The sequence below is a fragment of the Hyperolius riggenbachi genome, chromosome 1, assembly GCF_040937935.1.
Source record: "Hyperolius riggenbachi isolate aHypRig1 chromosome 1, aHypRig1.pri, whole genome shotgun sequence".
Classification (NCBI taxonomy): domain Eukaryota; kingdom Metazoa; phylum Chordata; class Amphibia; order Anura; family Hyperoliidae; genus Hyperolius; species Hyperolius riggenbachi.
This window is the reverse complement of record NC_090646.1, coordinates 185,212,602-185,232,304: the sequence shown is the minus strand read 5'-3', so window position 1 is coordinate 185,232,304 and position 19,703 is coordinate 185,212,602. Positions and strand designations below refer to the sequence as shown.

The 19,703-nt window shown below is 43.0% G+C and overlaps 1 protein-coding gene across 1 annotated transcript in view; it reads right to left on the bottom strand.

The window, feature by feature from the left end:
• Positions 1-19,703, bottom strand: part of LOC137546800 (glutamyl-tRNA(Gln) amidotransferase subunit B, mitochondrial-like) — a 160,184-nt gene that overhangs the window by 41,539 nt on the left and 98,942 nt on the right. The window lies entirely within an intron of this gene.

The following is a 19,703-nucleotide window of genomic DNA, read 5'->3' as shown; positions in this document are numbered from 1 at the left end:
TTTGTCAAATGAAACAAAACATTATAATAATGATTCAAGCCTAGGTTGCAATTCATTTTAAATTTATTAAAATATGTTTAGCTACCTCCCCAGACTATATCAGTTGTTCTCTGTTTGTAATTCAAAGGTGTTACATATGTGTCTTTTATAATAAAGATTGTTTCCCCTGATTATGAATGGTAATATTCATTGACAATCAAAACACAACAATAAATGCAGCAGCTTATAACATACACACACTATGCATATTTGTAGTAAAAACTACTCCAAAACTGTGTTACCAGAGAGAGAGAAAAATAATATAAACAGACGTGTTCTGTTTCCAAACTGTATAAAAAAAGATGAATTGAAAGTCGCCCATGATCTAGTGTAAAGTTATAGGAAAGCATAGGATAGATGGGCCTCTCTGAAACCTCTGCTAAAGTCTCCAAACATGCATCTTGTTATGCATTATACACCACTACTAAATAATCATGGGAAACAAGCCCAGACAGATGCATTTAGCTTATTTCACCATAAAACATAAGTAAAAATATAGAAAAAAGTTGTTGACTAAAGGCTCATACACACATCAGACTATAGTCTTTGGAAAATGAAAGATCACAGACCAATTTTACCCCCTTCCATGTAGTATGAGAGCCATTCCTACACAGTCTATTCTATGGACTGAACTCCCCATCAGACAGAAATCTTTGCAAGATGCTGCACACAAAGATGCTGTAGACATTCAAAAGATCAGTATCTGCAAAAGATCTGTTCCTGCAAAATGCATTCATAGTCTATGATATCTGCAGATCATCATACACACCTTGCTTAACCATTTGCGGACCGCAGTGATAGAGATCTACGCCCTGTTTTGATGGGCTCCTGGCTGGCAGGGCGTAGATCTCTATCACCGGCGCCGCCGCTCCCCGCCGCGATCGCGCGCACCGAACCGGCTGCACTTAGCTGTCTTATGACAGCTAAGGCTTCCGGGTATCGGCAGGAGCCGTCACTGATTGGCTCCCTGCCGTGTGATCGCTGTGAGCCAATCACAGCGATCACCCTCCGAAAGGCAACATAGTTGCCGTTCCGCCTCCCTCTCCCTGTCACTGTGGATCTTATGTGACAGGGAGAGACGCACAGCCTGCAGCCGTGACAGGCTGTGCGATTTTAGTGTAAATAAAAATCTTTTTATATCCAGATCTCCCCCCAACCACCTATATATAGATATATATATATATCTATATATAGATCTATATATATATATATCTCTATCTATCTATATATATATATATATATATATATCTCTATCTATATATATATATCTCTATCTATATATATATATATATATATATATATATATATATATATATATATATCTATATATATATATCTATATATCTATCTATCTATATATATATATCTATATCTATATCTATATATCTATATCTATATATCTATATCTATATCTCTATATCTATATATATATATATATATATATATATATATCTATATATATCTCTATCTATCTATATCTATCTCTATCTATCTATCTATCTATCTATCTATCTATCTATCTATCTATCTATCTATCTATCTATATCTATATCTATATAGATCGATATATATATATATATATATATATATGATCTATATATATTTTACTGGATTGTGATTTTAACCACTTGCTGACCGCCCCTACCTAGGGGCGGCGGCAAAGTGGAGCCCGCAACGACCGCAATACGCCGATCGGCGGCGGCTCGTTGCGGACTAGCTGGCCGGGGATCACACGCTGGATGTGCCCGCCCGCGACGTCAACCCTCCAGCCAATTAGCAGCGGCGGCGGGTTGTTAACCCCCGATCTGCCGCATGTAAAGCGGATAATACGCTTTGTAATGTATACAAAGCGTATTATACAGGCTGCCTCCTGCCCTGGTGGTCCCAGTGATTGAGGGACCACCAGGGCAGGTTGCAGCCCTCCTAGTAAGTACCCAAGCACACTGATCCTGCCCCCTGATCGCACACTGCACCCATCAGACCCCCCCTGCCCACCCCTCAGACACCTGTTTGCACCCAATCACCCACCTAATCACCCATTAATCACTCCCTGTCACTATCTCAACGCTATTTTTTAGATTAGGTCCTAAACTGCCCCCTGGAGGCTCCTGAACACCCCCCCCCCCCACACCCTCAGATCCTCCCTAGACCCTCCCCCCTGTGTACTGTATACATCTATTCTTCCCTATAATCACCCACTGATCACCTGTCAATCACCCATCAATCACCCCCTGTCACTGCCACCCATCAGATCAGACCCTAACCTGCCTTTTGTGGGCACCTGATCACCCACCAATCAGAATCAGAATCAGAATCAGAATCAATTTATTTTCGCCAAGTAAGTTTGCACCTACAAGGAATTTGTCTTGGCAGTTGCTTAACAAACACAAACAAAAAACAATACAAGGGCAGACAGTGTGAATATTACAAGTTAAGGACATTATAAGTATAGTGGCAGTAAGCAATGTGAGAATTGTTCATGTTTAGTTCTGTGCTGATTACTTTCAGTCCTAGCAGCTCTAACGTGGTTCAGCATTAAGTATGGCTACTGCTTGAGGAAAAAAGCTGTTCCTGTGTCTGGAGGTTTTGGTAGCGATTGACCGGAATCTTACTCCTGAAGGCATGCGCTGGAAGATGGAGTAAGCTGGGTGAGAGGGGTCAGAGGCAATTTTGGTCGCTCTCTGTGAAGCAAATAGCCGCAGAGAGATAAAAGTCCTTCTTTGTTCTGATCAGTAGTTGAAGCTCATCTAGTTTGTTGCATATGGACCTGACAGAGAGTATGATTCCAGGTAGTGGAGAGCGCAGTCCTCTGCGTCGAAAGCGAGTCTGGATCCCGGAGCGTTTCCCTCTTCTTCTAAGCCTCACTGCCTGGTTCAGCACTGTAGCTCCACTGGTCAGAATCCCCAGAAGATCAAGAGTAGATGAAATATCCAGGGGTAGATTATATTTAGCTAAGTTCCGAATGCTCAGTAGTTGTTCACTGGTGAAGGTTATCCGGGTTGGGTTGCACAAGGCAATGTTGAAAAACAAAAATACATAAAACAAACATAGAAAGACAGAGCAAGCTGCCGAGGCTGCAATCTCCAGGCGCCTCCAACACCCTCAGATTGCGTGTAGACCCACCCTCAGATCACCTCCGAAAGTGCATTGTTTACATCTGTTCTCCCCTCTAATCATCCACTGATCACCCATCAATCACCCCGTCACCAACTGTCACTGCTACCAATCAGATCAGACACTAATCTGCCCCTTGCGGGCACCCAATCACCCGCCCACACCCTCAATTAGCCCCCCAGACCCCCTCTGATCAACTCGCCAGTGCATTGCTTGCATATATTCTCCTCTGTAATCACCTACTGATCACCTATCAACCACCCCGTCACCCCGTCACTGCTACCCATCAGATCAGGCCCTAATATGCCCCCTGCGGGCTTCTGATCACCCGGCCAAACCCTCACCCGCCCCACCGCAGTGACAGAATTTTTTTTTCTGATTACTGCTGGTACGACTTAATTGCCATGTCCAGGTCACGATTTGAGAACATTCCTGCACTTCAGTGCCAATACAACCTGTCATCTAAGAAGCCACCCTGCTTATGACCGGTTCCACAAAATTCGGCCCCTCATAGACCACCTGTCATCAAAATTTGCAGATGCTTATACCCCTGAACAGTCATTTTGAGGCATTAGGTTTCCAGACTACTCCTCGTGGTTTTGGGCCCCTAAAATGCCAGGGCAGTATAGGAACCCCACAAGTGACCCCATTTTAGAAAGAAGGCACCCCAAGGTATTCCGTTAGGTGTATGACGAGTTCATAGAAGATTTTATTTTTTGTCAAAAGTTAGCGGAAATTGATTTGTATTGTTTTTTTTCACAAAGTGTCATTTTCCACTAACTTGTGACAAAAAATAAAATCTTCTATGAACTCACCATACACCTAACGGAATACCTTGGGGTGTCTTCTTTCTAAAATGGGGTCACTTGTGGGGTTCCTGTACTGCCCTGGCATTTTAGGGGCCCTAAACCGTGAGGGGTAGTCTAGAAACCAAATGCCTCAAAATGACCTGTGAATAGGACGTTGGGCCCCTTAGCGCACCTAGGCTGCAAAAAAGTGTCACACATGTGATATCGCCGTACTCAGGAGAAGTAGTATAATGTGTTTTGGGGTGTATTTTTACACTTTCCCATGCTGGGTGGGAGAAATATCTCTGTAAAGGGACAATTGTGTGTAAAAAAAATCAAAACATTTTAATTTACAGAGATATTTCTCCCACCCAGCATGGGTATGTGTAAAAATACACCCCAAAACACATTATACTACTTCTCCTGAGTACGGCAATACCACATGTGTGACACTTTTTTGCAACCTAGGTGCGCTAAGAGGCCCAACGTCCTATGAGTACCTTTAGAATTTCACAGGTCATTTTGAGGCATTTGGTTTCTAGACTACTCCTCACGGTTTAGGGCCCCTAAAATGCCAGGGCATTATAGGAACCCCACAAGTGACCCCATTTTAGAAAGAAGACACCCCAAGGTATTCAATTAGGTGTATGGGGAATTCATAGAAGATTTTATTTTTTGTCACAAGTTAGTGGAAAATGACACTTTGTGAAAAAAACAATAAAAATCAATTTCCGCTAACTTGTGAAAAAAATGCTGCCTTACTATATGTCTTTGTTAAAAGTTGTGTTCACCACATATATTGACATTCTCAGTGCGGCAGGTGTGTTCCCAATACAGAAATATCATAAATTGACAGAATTTCACAATATTAGGCATAATGAAGATTGAGTTTACTTCTATGTTGGCCTATGTTTTGCTTGGCCGGCCTGGTGTTGATGCTGTTCTGGTTTGGCTGTCAGTGATGCTGGGCTGGCTGATGGTGATGCTGTTGCCTAACCAAGTGTGAATAGTTGGGCCTGCAAATGTTAGTGGATGACTGAGCAATGTCGTTCTTGCTATAGCACCGTGTGAATGCTATCACAGTGGGTAACGGTCAGCACCTGCCCAGCTTACAGGCACTATTAACTTGCACGGGACCAAGTGGTGCAGGAGGTGGAGCTACAGATACATTCCACTTCCCATTTGAAGACATCACATGGGGCGTTAATGGCAGTGAGGAAAAAGTGAGGCTAAATCCTCCCTTACTGGTTTCATGGCCCCCTATGGTGTTTGTCTCTCCCCCCCCCCCCTCGGTATTTCTGTGCCATCCCCCGTGTCTTCTGCCCCCTCAGTGTATAATTACCACTGTAGAAGTAGCGTGTCTAACCTAACCCATGGCTACCGCAGGAATCGCAGAACACTTATCTCCGTTGCTGCTCCTCTTGTGTTGACTTCAGCTGTTTGTGTCATCAGCAGAAGCAATGCCTACGGTAAGCCTTGCATGACAGGAGAGGTCTGAAATCCTTGCGTGACCAATGGTTTAGATGAAACACACTGCCGATACACTGCTAATTACACAGGATGGACCAGGAGACACAGGAGGAAAAACCAAGGGGGAGGGAGCGGACGGACACAGGGAGGAAGCAGGCACAAAGGGAAATCAGGTGACATACTGGGGACAGAAGGGGACACACTGGGATAGAATGGGACACAGGACGACACCAAGGGTGCAAAGAACAACTATAAGACGCTTCTGGAACATGGATGCACCAGATTTAGTATATACAATTTTTTCTGTGATGTTTGGACCTCTACTCAGAGTCGTGTCTTATATTGTTGAGTGACTTATAAGGTGGAAAATATGGTATGTATTTGATTATCTTTTTTTTTTTTTTTAATCGGACCATAAGATGCACTTTTTCATCCCCTTAAAGTATAGGGGAAAGTTAGTGCGTCTTATGGTCCAAAGGTCCTTCTGTCATTGGTGGATTTTTTTGTCCACTGTGTCTCTTCTGTCCTACAGTGTCTATCACCATGCGTCTCTTTTGTTCCCCTGTGTCTCTCTTCTCCCACTGTGTCCCATGTTCCTCTCCTGGACCCATGTGATCCCCATTTCTCCTGGAGCCTCTCTTGTCTCCCCGTGCCTCTTCTTTTCCCAGAGCAATATCTCCCCCATTGCCTCTTTTGTCCACGTGTCTCCGAAGTCTCTTTTATCAACCTGTGTCCTCCGGTATCTCGTTTTTCACGCTGTATCTGGTCCCCAGCAAGCGACATACTTACAAAGGCATATGTGGAGTCCTGAGACAAACTGCCGAGCACAGCTAAAGCAGGGATTACATCTTTGTGCCCATGGCGGCTACAGCTTACCTACACTTGCTTTTATGGCAAGCGGACAATGAGGAGTGGGCACACATATGCAGTGATTGGACGAATATGTAGCCCTTTCCCACCAACGGGACTATCGGCTCCAGTCAGAACAGCAGGCGGTGATGATTAGATGGTTCTCCAGCAGCAGCACCACCTGATTGTCCACTTGTTTTCCAAGCACGTCCAGATAAGCTGGAGCCACCGTGGGCACAAGAATGAAATCCTTTCATCTGCTCTGCTCGGCAACTTGTCAAGAGACTCAACATCTGCCATGGTAAGTATGTCACTTATTGCGGGCCGGACACAGGGTGACAAAAGAGACACTGGTGGACACATGGACATGATGACACATGGTGCTAAATGAGTCACAGGGGTAAAAAAGAGACACTTAGGGACAGAAGGATACAAGGGGACAGAAGAAAACACAGGGCAAAGTATAACACGGGGAACAGAGGAGGACACGGAATGGGCAGATAATAACACAAGGAAAAAATAATTAGGGTGCATTGAGGGTTGTGTAGAGTACTATATGATTATTAAATATGTTTAGATTCCTATTCTTTATTGAAATACTATAATTTTTTGGGGAAAACATATTTATCAATGATAGTATTCCTTTTTCAGTATTAAAAAAAAAATATCAAGCAAAATGCAAATTGTATTATCGAAGGATGTCCAAACCTGAAAAAATAAACCTTCAGGGAAGGAAGGGGTCATTGTTCATAGTTTTTCTACCACACTTGAACAGATAAGAAGATGGCTGGAAAGTACAGGCCAGAATTTTACTTGCTTCCAAAATATTAGAAGCCAAAGATAATGATTTATTTAGATTATGTTCAGCCCATTTTACACCAGACGGTTATAAATCTCTAACCAAAAAGAAGGTTTTGAATGAAAATTCAGTGCCAATAATTTTTCAAGAAAACAACTATAATATTTTTTATTAATGAGGATGCTGTTTTAACCTTCAAAAGAAAAAAAACAAAAACTACTAGATCAACCAGAGGATACAGGGGAAAGCTCCAATATTTGCCATGCATGTCAACGTGTTTTAATTCCAAAATAAATATCTTCTACTGCTGAAGCCTCAACACAAACACAAAATACAGATCAAGAAGGAAATCATATAGTGTGTGTAGTCTATCAGCTCAATGAACATCCATATAGCATCCCTTTCTCGACACCCATTAAATCAACTGATCCTACTGTTTCAGCCACTCGAACGTTTCCAACAACATTATCAGAAGAAACTATGATTCCAATAGTACATCTAACTCCAATTGAAAGAATTAAAAAAAATATCATTTTGGAAAATGTAGAAGTAGAACAAGAAAATGTGCAGGCATTACTCAGTGAAAATTCAGAGTAAGATTTGACTAGTACTAAAATAACCAGACAAGACAGTGATCCAGACTTTGATCCATTGAACGTTACATTGCCATCGGATTACAGTCAAGGATGTATAAACGATGAAACTTTTGAAGAAAATACAGACTATATAGAAAAAATAGTTAACATGCGGAAATATATTGTCTTTGAAGAACGTCTAGACAAACTGATGAAACAAGTAAGATGTCAGGAAACGTCTTGTTTAAATTTTTTTTATAAAAATGAATAGACAAATGCGGGGAACAGCAGTAGTCATCCGTGGTGTATGTGAGGATGGTCACCGCTACAAAATTTTTGAGTCACAACCAAAGATTAAACATCAGTATGCTAGAAACTTATTACTTGTCTCATCCATACTAAGCGCAGGTCTTGGGTACACAAGTGTTTCACAATTATTAACAATTTTTGGCATAGTACATTTCATAATTAAAGTATTGCTTTCCTGCAATTCAACGGGCCTGGCAAAATGAAAGAGAGTACTGTACAATCACTATCTCACAACACTTTAACTATAGGTGGGGATGGTCAATGCGACAGCCCTGGTCATAACGCGAAGTACTCCGTCTACACTATAATAGATTTAGTCTCTACCAAGATATTAGACTTGGAGTACTCTCAATGCAAGTCTTCTGTCGCAATGGAGAAGTACACTTTTGAAATATGCATGTCCAGGATTGTTGATCGAGGACTTGACATTTTTATATTTGCCTCTGACAGACACGTCGGTATTCCAAATACTATAAAGACTAAATATAAGAACATCACACACCAGTTTGACATCTGGCATTTTGCCAAAAACATTATTAAAAAGATCAGAGAGGCTTGCAAAAAAAAAAATAAAAAAAATAAAAAGGATTTCAAAGCATTAGAACCATGGATTGATAAAATAAACCACGTTTAGTGGTCGGTGAAAAACTGTGAGAACAACGCTGACACACTAGAGAAGAAATGGCTTTCTTTATTGCACCATATTCACAATAAACATGGATGGATCAACATACACATGTTTTCAAGGAAACTGAAGAACAAGATGAAAAAAAGTGTCTGGCTGAACGAAAGGACTCCTGCTTATGAGAGACTGTACACAATAGTTACGGATCCAAAGCTTTTGGCAGGCTAAGTTTCTAATCTGGTCATGCCACACTGGTCCAATCGAAGTATACCATAGCACAGTTCTCAAATACCGTACCAAGAGGATTCACTATGGTATTGATGGCATGGAATGCAGAACGATGTTGTCATCATTGGCAAATAACAATAATCTTAAAAAACCAAATGCAGTTGTTGAGAAGGAGCACAAACAAAGCCGAAAGAAGGGCAGCGAGAGATTAAAATTTTCTGCACCAAAGGGGTAAAAATAAAATAAAATAAGTTGCCAGAAATATGTACAAAGAAGACAAATAAATTATCTGCAACCGATTCTGGAAGACAACCTTTTGGGGACCGTGTAATGTAAATCCTAAACCGGACTTGTGGCTGTCTAAGCCTGATGCGGCATAGGATTTACGCCACCTGCCATTTTTGTTCCCAATGCGATCATACGCACCCGAGAGGGGAGATGAAGCTGTCATATGACAGCTGGCATCTCCCTTCAGTGATCAGGAGCCATCGAGAGTGGCTCCTGATCACTACAATCGCCGACGGACCGTAGTGATCACCAGCAGAGCAGCAGCGGTCTGAGGGGAAGAAGAGGATCCACTCACTTTCCCCCGGCGGTAGTGACGTAAGTGTCAGGTCCCGGCTTGATGATGTCATCAAGCCGCGACCCGGAAACTTGCCGGCAGTGCGTGCGAGGATGCTGACTAGAGTGGAGGGGGCTGCTGGCAATACTGGGCCACACAGGGGACACCATGCCCAGCCATTTATAGTGGGGATCCGGCTGCCTGACCCCCCCCCCCCCCCAAATGTGCCCCCCCCGCGTGTAAATTGGCCTGGTCCTTAACCATTTCAGCCCGCAGGGATTTTTCACCTTATGCATCAGAGCAATTTTCACCTCCCATTCATTCGCTATTAACTTCATTACTACTTAACACAATTTATTGATCTATATCTTGTTTTTTTCCGCCACTAATTAGGCTTTCTTTGGGTGGTGCATTTGGCTAAGAATAATTTTTTTATAAATGCATTTTAAAGGGATTAATACGAAAAAAATTGAAAAAAATTCATTATTTCTCAGTTTTCGTCCATTATAGCTTTAAAATAATCCACGCTACCATAATTAAAACCTATGCAAGTTATTTGCCCGTTTCTCAGTTATGACACCATTTAAAATGTTGTCCCTATCACAATGTATGGCGCCAATATTTTATTTGGAAATAAAAGTGCATTTTTTCCGTTTTGCATCCATCACTATTTACAAGCATATAATTGAAAAAATGTTCATAGTATACCCCCTTCAAATGCATATTTAAAAATTTCAGACCCCTAGGTAACTATTTATGTCTTATTTTTTTTTATTGTAATTTTTTTTCCATTAATTGTATTTGGGTAATATTTTGGTGTGGGAAGTAATCAGTTAATTTTTAATGTTATTATATGTGTAAATTGCAATGTAAAAAATATGTAGATGTAGTTTTACTATTTGGCCACAAAATTCCATGTTCCCGTTCACTGATCACAGGGCTACCGGGGGACAGCACGGGGGCGCACCCGCAATCGCGTGCCGAAGCGCGGCACCGCAGCAGAGCAGCCGCCCGGGCGTGAGCATCACGTCCGGGCAGCAGAAATGGTTAAGGGGGGGGGGGGGGGGGGTTAGGCAGCCGGTTCCCAAAGGGTTCAACTTGTGTGAGGGCAGCATACATGCCTCTTGGATTTCAAGATATACTAGCTTACCTGCCAACACAGCTAAAGTTCCAAGACCTGATCCTGATGAGTTATTGCACCAAAGACATTTCCAGTTTGGACGTGATAAATAATCAGTCATTATTATACTTTAACACTAAAAGAGACTGATGATAATTATATTGTGCCACTATGCCAGGCCAACCACTGACTTAGGTTCATGGGTCTCCAACTGGTGAAGAATTTCCTTTGTGCCTAAAAAACTGATTTGTTTTGTAGGAATACTATTTTAGCAATATTTACTATACCATACTGTACTCCCTTAATTTTTTATATAGATTTTCAGGGAACAAGACTTATTTTAATGAACTAAAAGTGGAAATGTATTATAGTTTAGTATCTACAGATTATACTATATTAAAAGACAAATGATTTAAACCTCACAACCCTGACCTTACCAGTGATGTTATTTACAAAACTATTAGGACTACTATATGTACTATTAGGACATGAAAAAAGAGATTACTGGAGACTACACGTAGCCTTTCTACAATGCCTGCTTGCTGTATGGTGGGGCTACCGTACTCCCTGCACTGTGAACACCATATTGCCTGTACCGTAGACACCATATTCCCTGTACCGTGGACACCATACACCCTGTACTGTGGACACCATACACCCTGTACTGTGGACACCATACACCCTGTACTGTGGACACCATACACCCTGTACTGTGGACACCATATACCCTGTACTGAGGACACCATACACCCTGTACTGAGGACACCATATACCCTGTACTGAGGACACCATACACCCTGTAGTGGGGGACACCATACTCCCTGCACTGTGGACATCATACTCCCTGCACTGTGGACACCATACTACCTGCACTGTGGACACCATACTACCTGCACTGTGGACACCATACTACCTGCACTGTGGACACCATACTACCTGCACTGTGGACACGATACTACGTGTACTGGGGACACTATACATCCTGTACTGTGGATACCATAATACCTGTACTGTGGACACTAAACTCGCTGTACTGTGGACACCATACACCCTGTACTGTGGACACCATACACCCTGTACTGTGGACCCCATACACCCTGTATTGGGGACACCATACTACCTGTACCGGTAACACCATACTCCCTGTACTGTGGACACCATACTGCCTGCACTGTTGACACCATACTGCGTGTACTGTGGACACCATACTGCGTGTACTGTGGACACCATACTGCGTGTACTGTGGACACCATACTGCGTGTACTGTGGACACCATACTGCGTGTACTGTGGACACCATACTGCGTGTACTGTGGACACCATACTGCGTGTACTCTGGACACCATACTGCGTGTACTCTGGACACCATACTGCGTGTACTGTGGACACCATACGCCCTGTACTGTGGACACCATACTGTGTGTACTGTGGACACCATACTGCGTGTACTGTGGACACCATACGCCCTGTACTGTGGACACCATACGCCCTGTACTGTGTGCACCATACTCCCTGTACTGTGGACACCACACTACCTGTACCGTGGACACCATACACGCTGTACTGGGAACACCATACTATCTGTACTGTGGACACTAAACTCCCTGTACTGTGGACACTAAACTCCCTGTACTGTGGACACTAAACTCCCTGTACTGTGGACACTAAACTCCCTGTACTGTGGATACTAAACTCCCTGTACTGTGGACACTAAACTCCCTGTACTGTGGACACTAAACTCCCTGTACTGTGGACACTAAACTCCCTGTACTGTGGACACTAAACTCCCTGTACTGTGGACACTAAACTCCCTGTACTGTGGACACTAAACTCCCTGTACTGTGGACACTAAACTCCCTGTACTGTGGACACCATACTACCTGTACTGTGGACACCGTACACCCTGTACTGTGGACACCGTACACCCTGTACTGTGGACACCGTACACCCTGTACTGTGGACACCGTACACCCTGTACTGTGGACACCATACTGCATGTACTGTGGACACCACACTACCTGTACTGTGGACACCACACTACCTGTACTGTGGACACCACACTACCTGTACTGTGGACACCACACTACCTGTACTGTGGACACCACACTACCTGTACTGTGGACACCACACTACCTGTACTGTGGACACCACCCTACCTGTACTGTGGACACCACACTACCTGTACTGGGACACCATACTATCTGTACTGTGGACACCATAATACCTGTACCGGGAACACCGTACTCCCTGTACTGTGGAAAACATACTACCTGTAACGGGAACACCATACTACCTGTACTGTGGACACCATACTCCCACAGGGGGACACAGGCACAGGGGGGCACAGAAGAGGTACAGGGAACAGAGATGACACAGTGTTCCAACTTAAGAACAGATTCAGAGACAGCAGTAACAAACAGCTTTACTCCACCATAACTTGGAAAAAAAATTGAAGCTTACTTCAGCTTTGTAGCCCATAGAAGTAGTAAAAGTCCAGATTATTCAAATACAATAAATTCATTTTCTTAAAGGACTTACGAGGCGAATAAAAAAATAAAAGTAAAGTACCTGCAGCAAATTTGAATGCACGGAGGACGCCATCCGCGCCCTCCGTGCAGTTCTGCCAGGTCCCCGCTGCTTAATCTCCCCCCCTGCCTGGCTCCCGACCCCCACAGCCCGGGTCGGGCTGTCATGCCTCCTGTAAAATGGCCACCTTAGGTTTCCGCGGCTGCGCAGTCCGCATAGACGTGAGTGCGGCTGCGCAGCTCTAGGGCCTCCCCCCATTCCACGCTACAGGCTGTCTCCTGTGCGTGGACTGGGGAGGGAGGCCCTAGAGCTGTACAGCCACACTCACGTCTATGTGGACTGCAGCCACAGCAACCTAAGGCGGCCATTTTACAGGAGGCATGACAGCCCGACCCGGGGGGGAGATTAAGCAGCGGTGACCCGGCGGAACTGCACGGAGGGCGCAGATGGCGTCCTCTGTGCATTCAAATTTGCTGCAGGTACTTTACTTTTTTTTTTTTATTCGCCTCGTAAGTTCTTTAAGCCAAGGCCATACAAACCAACAGTCCAAAGTATGGTTTGGCCTCCAGCAATGTCTCCAAACACACTTGTCAGGAGTTCAGCAGCACACATGCTCCTTCCACATCAACTCCACCCAGACTGCATGTGAGCTGCTTCTTGCAAATTTTGGTAGAGCTTCCTTCTGCTCACAGAAAACCAGGTGTGTACCTGGGTGGAATGGGAAGGCCAAAGCTTCCTTCCCATTCCAGGAGTCCGATCCTGGAAAAAAACAACGACGAAGGCAGCAACTGGCTGACGTGTGTGTACGTGTGTGTGTGTACGTGTACGTGTGTGTGTGTGTGTACGTGTGTGTGTGTGTGTGTGTGTACGTGTGTGTGTGTGTGTGTGTGTGTGTGTGTGTGTGTGTGTGTGTGTGTGTGTGTGTGTGTGTGTGTGTGTGTGTTTTGAAGTTTACTAGGCTTTAACTAATGATTATTAATTTTTACTTGCCCAATCTATTTTGAGGTCTGTCAGTGCTGCTGTTACTTGAGCCGCCACCGTGTGTGAATGAGCAGCATGAAAGTGTACGCAGGGACAAACTGAGCATGCTCAGTGCTGGAGTCCTCTCGTGCACAGTTTCAGCCAAAAGTGAATGAGTTCTTGTGACGCACAATGCCCCGGAATAAGTTCTAAGACGCGGCCATCTTTTCAGGAGCACGGACGGCTACAATTATTCAAAAATCCGGTGAATGCGGCGGCGGGGAGCGGCGAAAATTACATGACCGTCCGATACTTGAACTGCATTTATAGGCAAAAGCAAAATGAAAAAGAGAAAAAGACACAAAAAAGGAAAAATGAATATCATTTAGAAGGTGACCTTTGTACTGCCCCGTCTGTCAGTTTTTCTTTGCTAAGTTAACATATTTTAGAGTGTCTGCCAGGAGTCCAGCAGATTGATAACAACAAACCGAAAACCAATTTAGAAGATCACAGGCATGCCACTACGGAGGAGAATCTATTTTAGTCAAAAAAATACACTGTACAAGACTGACAATGGCACAAAACTAAAACTATGTCAACCGTGGGCTTGAATGTAAACTTCTTCACAGCACTTTACATCATCTTTATCACGTTACACTGGTGTACTGGGAACAGCCTGTGCTGAGGGATTAATAGAATATCGCATCCTTGAGGAAAATTATATTAGGTGTGTGAATAAACTGACAAATGCTTTCCATTTCCTTTTCCTCTAGATTGGTGAGGGAATTGTCTTTCTGAACACATTAAGGTGAAGAAAATGCAAGGAGGAAATGACTAATAGTTCAATAACTGTGAGACACTGAGCAACCATGATAAACTCCAAGGGGAAGGACAGCTTGCACTGACAAACAGTGACAGAGAATTTAAACTTGTGTTCTAATACCTGGATTTAAGTTGATTTCCAGGGAACACAAAAAGTCTACTTTTTGCAGCTTCTGATATCTAACCTTTGTTTAATCCTCTCTACACCAATGGTTATAACATGCAAGTACTGTATTAGTATAGTGTGTTCAAAGATTTGATATAGAAGGGTGACAGACTTGATTAGGGCAACAAAATGCTCAAAAATGATCTATCCACCGTTGCTGAATTTAGAGTGTCAGCTACCACATATACTTAAAGAATAACAATAAGCAGAGTTTTTCAGCTTTTACTCAAGTGAACTGGTGTGTTGCCAAACACAAGTCTGTGTCCCCCGACCCCCCCCCCCCCCCCCCATACAAAAATGTTGTAGGTAAATTTTGGCGCTGGGTGAAGCCAAAAGACTGCTCTAGCTATACTCATACTACCTGTCAAAACTTGTCCCCTACTGACTACCTAACCATTAATTTCCCCACGTAATTTGTGATGACACCATTTTTAACTCCGGCTATAGCTGGTGCCCAAATTAGCCACTGAGCACCGCCATAGGTGGAATTCACATTACAGCCTAAGGTGTTGCCCAAATCCCGGCCTCCGCACTGAATTTAGCCACCTTGCCCATCCCTTGCCTGCCCATATGCACAGTTAATAATAACAAAAATAATAATCCGGACACTTGTATAGCGCTTTTCTCCTGTTGGACTCAAAGTGCTCAAGAGCTGCAGCCACTGGGACAAGCTCAAGAGGCCACCCTGCAGTGTTAGGGAGTCTTGCCTTGAACTCCATCCTTAATAGGTACTGACCCAGGCCAGGATTCAAACCCTGGTCTCCCATGTCTAAGGTGGTGCCCTTAACCAGTACAGTATTCATAGTTAAGCGTGATTGCATAGACAGCTGATGTACCCATAGTACAGCCTCCACCTCATATGCAGAGCAGAGCACGCTTGCATAGATAGCCAGATGTAGCCAAAATCCCATCCCATAGAGAGCAGAAAGTGCTTGCAGCAGTGAATCTCACCTGTCAGTGCCACTGGGATCTCTTTTCAGCCCTGTCTGTCACACTCACAGATTTTTAACTCTAATGTTACTGATATTCTGCTATCGCCTTCCCTAACCTATCTTTCACACTAACCCTCCACTACCTGCACCTAACACTAACACCACTACCTAAACATTAAAGTTTCCTACTCATGCCTAATACTATATTAGATCCAACGTGGGGTTTGGCTACATAATAGGCGAACCGGTGTGCCCAGATACTTACACCTCCTGCCTCCGCCAAACTCCATGTGTATGCTAACTAAATCTCTCTGTCAATATCTGTGGTTTGGCTACTGCTTACAGACCTTCACCACAATTTAGAGCTTGTCTACATAGTACCACTACTGCTTTTTCCACTGCTATTTGGAGTTCAGGTGCATTGTACCCAAATTCAGTGTGCCTGCACTTTGTCCCCTCCAATGATAATTCATTGCGGGGTATGGCAGAGCTCAAGTGCGCCATGCGGTAAATTTCCTGCTTCTACATTTACTGCTCAGCATCAACTGCACCTTTAAAGTGTAACTTAATTACCAATCCCTCCTAGTTTTCAAAATAGCATATTTGTAATGTTGCATGGTTTTCCTCAATGAATGAATAAACAATGTTTTGGGAGTGTCTTTAATTTGGCTCACACTGTGCTGTTTTTGAACTTTAGCCCATATTTTAAGCAGAAATATTGAAAATTCAAAAGGATTTGCAAGCACTGTACCATTGTCTACATGTAAACAAGCTGAAAAAAATGCTTTCCAAAATCTATGTAATATACTGAGCTGAAGAAGAGATTACTTACTTTTTCTCAGCAAACTGTAATTTGACTTCAAGTATTACTTTCTTCACTGAACAGGTGCTAACGGCACATGTTGGCTAAGTTGGGCATCAGTGTTGTGAAGGAAACTGCATTATCTATGACAACTGGTGAATATATACATCCAAGAAAAAGGGGCAGAAAAATGACCTCCAAGAGCAGAAGCTGACTGATTAGTTGTTGTCAGAATCAAAAGGATGAAAGATTATTTATTTAAAAATAGTTCAGTACTAATTCCTGATATTAAAATAGGAGGAGAGTCTAACAGTCAAAGGGCCTGATGCACAAACTAGGTAGCACACGGCATTATTACAGGTACTAATGCCAACAGAGTAATGCCCATTGTGCAATTAGAGCGACGCACGGTACATGGATAGCATGAGTGTTGCTTTGGTAATGCATGTTAACTGGTTCTGGACCGACGCAGTGCAAATCTATATCCAACAGGTGGTGCTGCGGCTCTGACTGGAAGTAGATTCAATGTCGCAATCAATCGCACGTCCCCGCCGTTACTGCCGATCTCATCGCTCTGCACCTGCCGCGATTTGCTCGCTCTGCCATCTATAAGATGGCGGAGCTCTGTAAGCAGGTCAGGAGCTGCTTTCAAAGGCTCCTGACCGCATGATCACGGAGAGCCAATCACATTGGCTCCCATTGATAGAGCATCAGGAGCCAACAAAAGCAGCTCCTGACCATCTGTCAGCACTCTGCCGTCATAGAGCCGGCAGAGAGAGTAGCTTGCGGCGATGGGGCAGCGCTGTGACGAACGAGAGTGGTGGGTATGTGTGGCGATTCGTCAGGAGGCGGCGTTTTACTGTATCAGTAGTCTCTGATCCTTAAGGGGGCAGAGACTGCTGTTACGGAAGTGGTTAAGCAAGTAACATAATGTGGTTTACTATAGCAATGATTGTGTTACTCATGTACCGAGGGTGACACTAATAATGCAACATGCCTCACTCTGCTGGCATTAGTACTGACAATATTGCCGTGTGCTACCTGTGCACGGAACATTTTACTGACGTATTGTGCATCAGGTCCAAAGGGACAACAATACATGCTTTTGTGGGAGTTTTTTTCTTTACTTATATGAATTAAATTAAGGTCTGATAAATGTCTGTTTGTTACTGCATTTTCCAAATTGCCCTTTAGTCCAAAAATTATACTGTTCAGACAGTAGAAATCAATGCACCACACTGAAGCCTCAATTTTGGTTCAAAGGAGATTTGATTGGTATCAAGTGAGCTTGCTGCAAACATGGCTGCCAACTACTTCTACCTTGCTCTAGTTACTGTCAAATCGAGGAGATAGGGGGGTGATGTATTAAAGATTGTGCAATGGATGTGAACCTGTTCTCACATTAAACCTCTAATGCAGCGTACAGACAATTCTATAAAAAAAAAAAAAAAATCGTATTTCTTCTAAAAGTACAAATTCAAATCACGTTATGAATGCAGTATCAATATTACATGTGGCTGTTCACAAAGATCTCAAGGGATAGAAAACAATGACAAAATAAATTTAATTAGTTCTGTCAAAGACAAATAAATGCTGTCTGCATAACTAAGCTGTTTCCAGACAGCATCGCATCAGATATGTGCGTTGTGAAAAGCACCTCTTCTGGACCTTGATAGTACGCCTCAACAGTTTCTGAATCTACTCTTTAAACAATAACTGACAATAGGTTGTTATAGCAACTGGCAACGTACGTACTTGCGTGGGCCATTACACTAGCTAAAGCACTAGAAAGTCCAGTAATATCTACTAGGAATAAAAGTAAAAAGACAGCAGGAATTTATACTCAAGTATGACTATGTTAATGTTTATAAAGGAATTCTATGTTATGAATTAATTGAAAAAAAAAAATTAAATGTTAAAATGCTGCTAACGTAACTACTCATCAGCCCAGCATTCAATGGGCTAACAATGGTCAAATATGAATTCCTTAAAAGGATATTCCACTTTTTTCTTGGAAAATAAACATAGATTGGTATGGTATTGTACAAATTATCTTTCCATTTCAATCTGTGGCCAGCTAATTTTCACACCTGTTTTCGGTTATATGTTTCTGCAATGCTTACTATTTTTTTCCTTGTTCTGTATTATTATAAAAAATGTATTGGTTCTCAAGACCAGGCTGTTGGCATCATGATAAAGTCATCAGGCCAGGACTTAGCAGACATTGCAAAGGGTTTTTTTCCACACTCCATCCTTGTCACTGCATCTGTTACCCAGCTTCAGCCACATATGCTCTACTGTAATGCTGGGAAATTTAATCTGTCATTTTTCCTACTTTGGGAGTCTCATGGTCACTTCTGATTAGCCCAACTACCTGCTAAACATACACAAAGAAGGAAGCTAGCTGCATACATATTGTGGCGCCACCGGTGAGCTGGGCGCAGGGTGAGCCGGATGACAGCTCACCCTGCTCCCGTTTAGATCCCCGGCAGCACTAAATACTATTCCCCCTCCGAGTTGTAGCAACTCGAAGGGAGGTGTAATTCAGGGTCTGGCGATTCCCGAATTGCCCTTGCACAGGGTGTGCAGCTTAGCACTAGTGCTATGACAGCGCCCAGCTTCGGCGCTGAGCACCGAAATAACCTGCTTCAAGCTAGCTAGCTATAGTGGCACTAGCAAGCATACTGGAAAAGGTATTCTGTCCAACATTTTGCCTCTATATACTTTAAATATATTAGTCAACTCAACTTGTATTGGAATCTGCGTTTTCATTCTTAAGTTTGTAAGTTTGCATTCATGGTCGATTTTCTTTTTACCATAAAAACATAATGACCATTTCAAAAGGTAGAAAATAAATATGTTGTTCAAATGGGTAATGAAAAGACACAGAGTGGCTTCACCAAGAGTTCAATGTACAGTCAATTTAAACCGGTTTCTGGTTGTGTGAACTATACATGTGAATGGTAGCCTAATACCCACAGTTATAAACTTGCAACATCACACACACAAAAAAAAGAC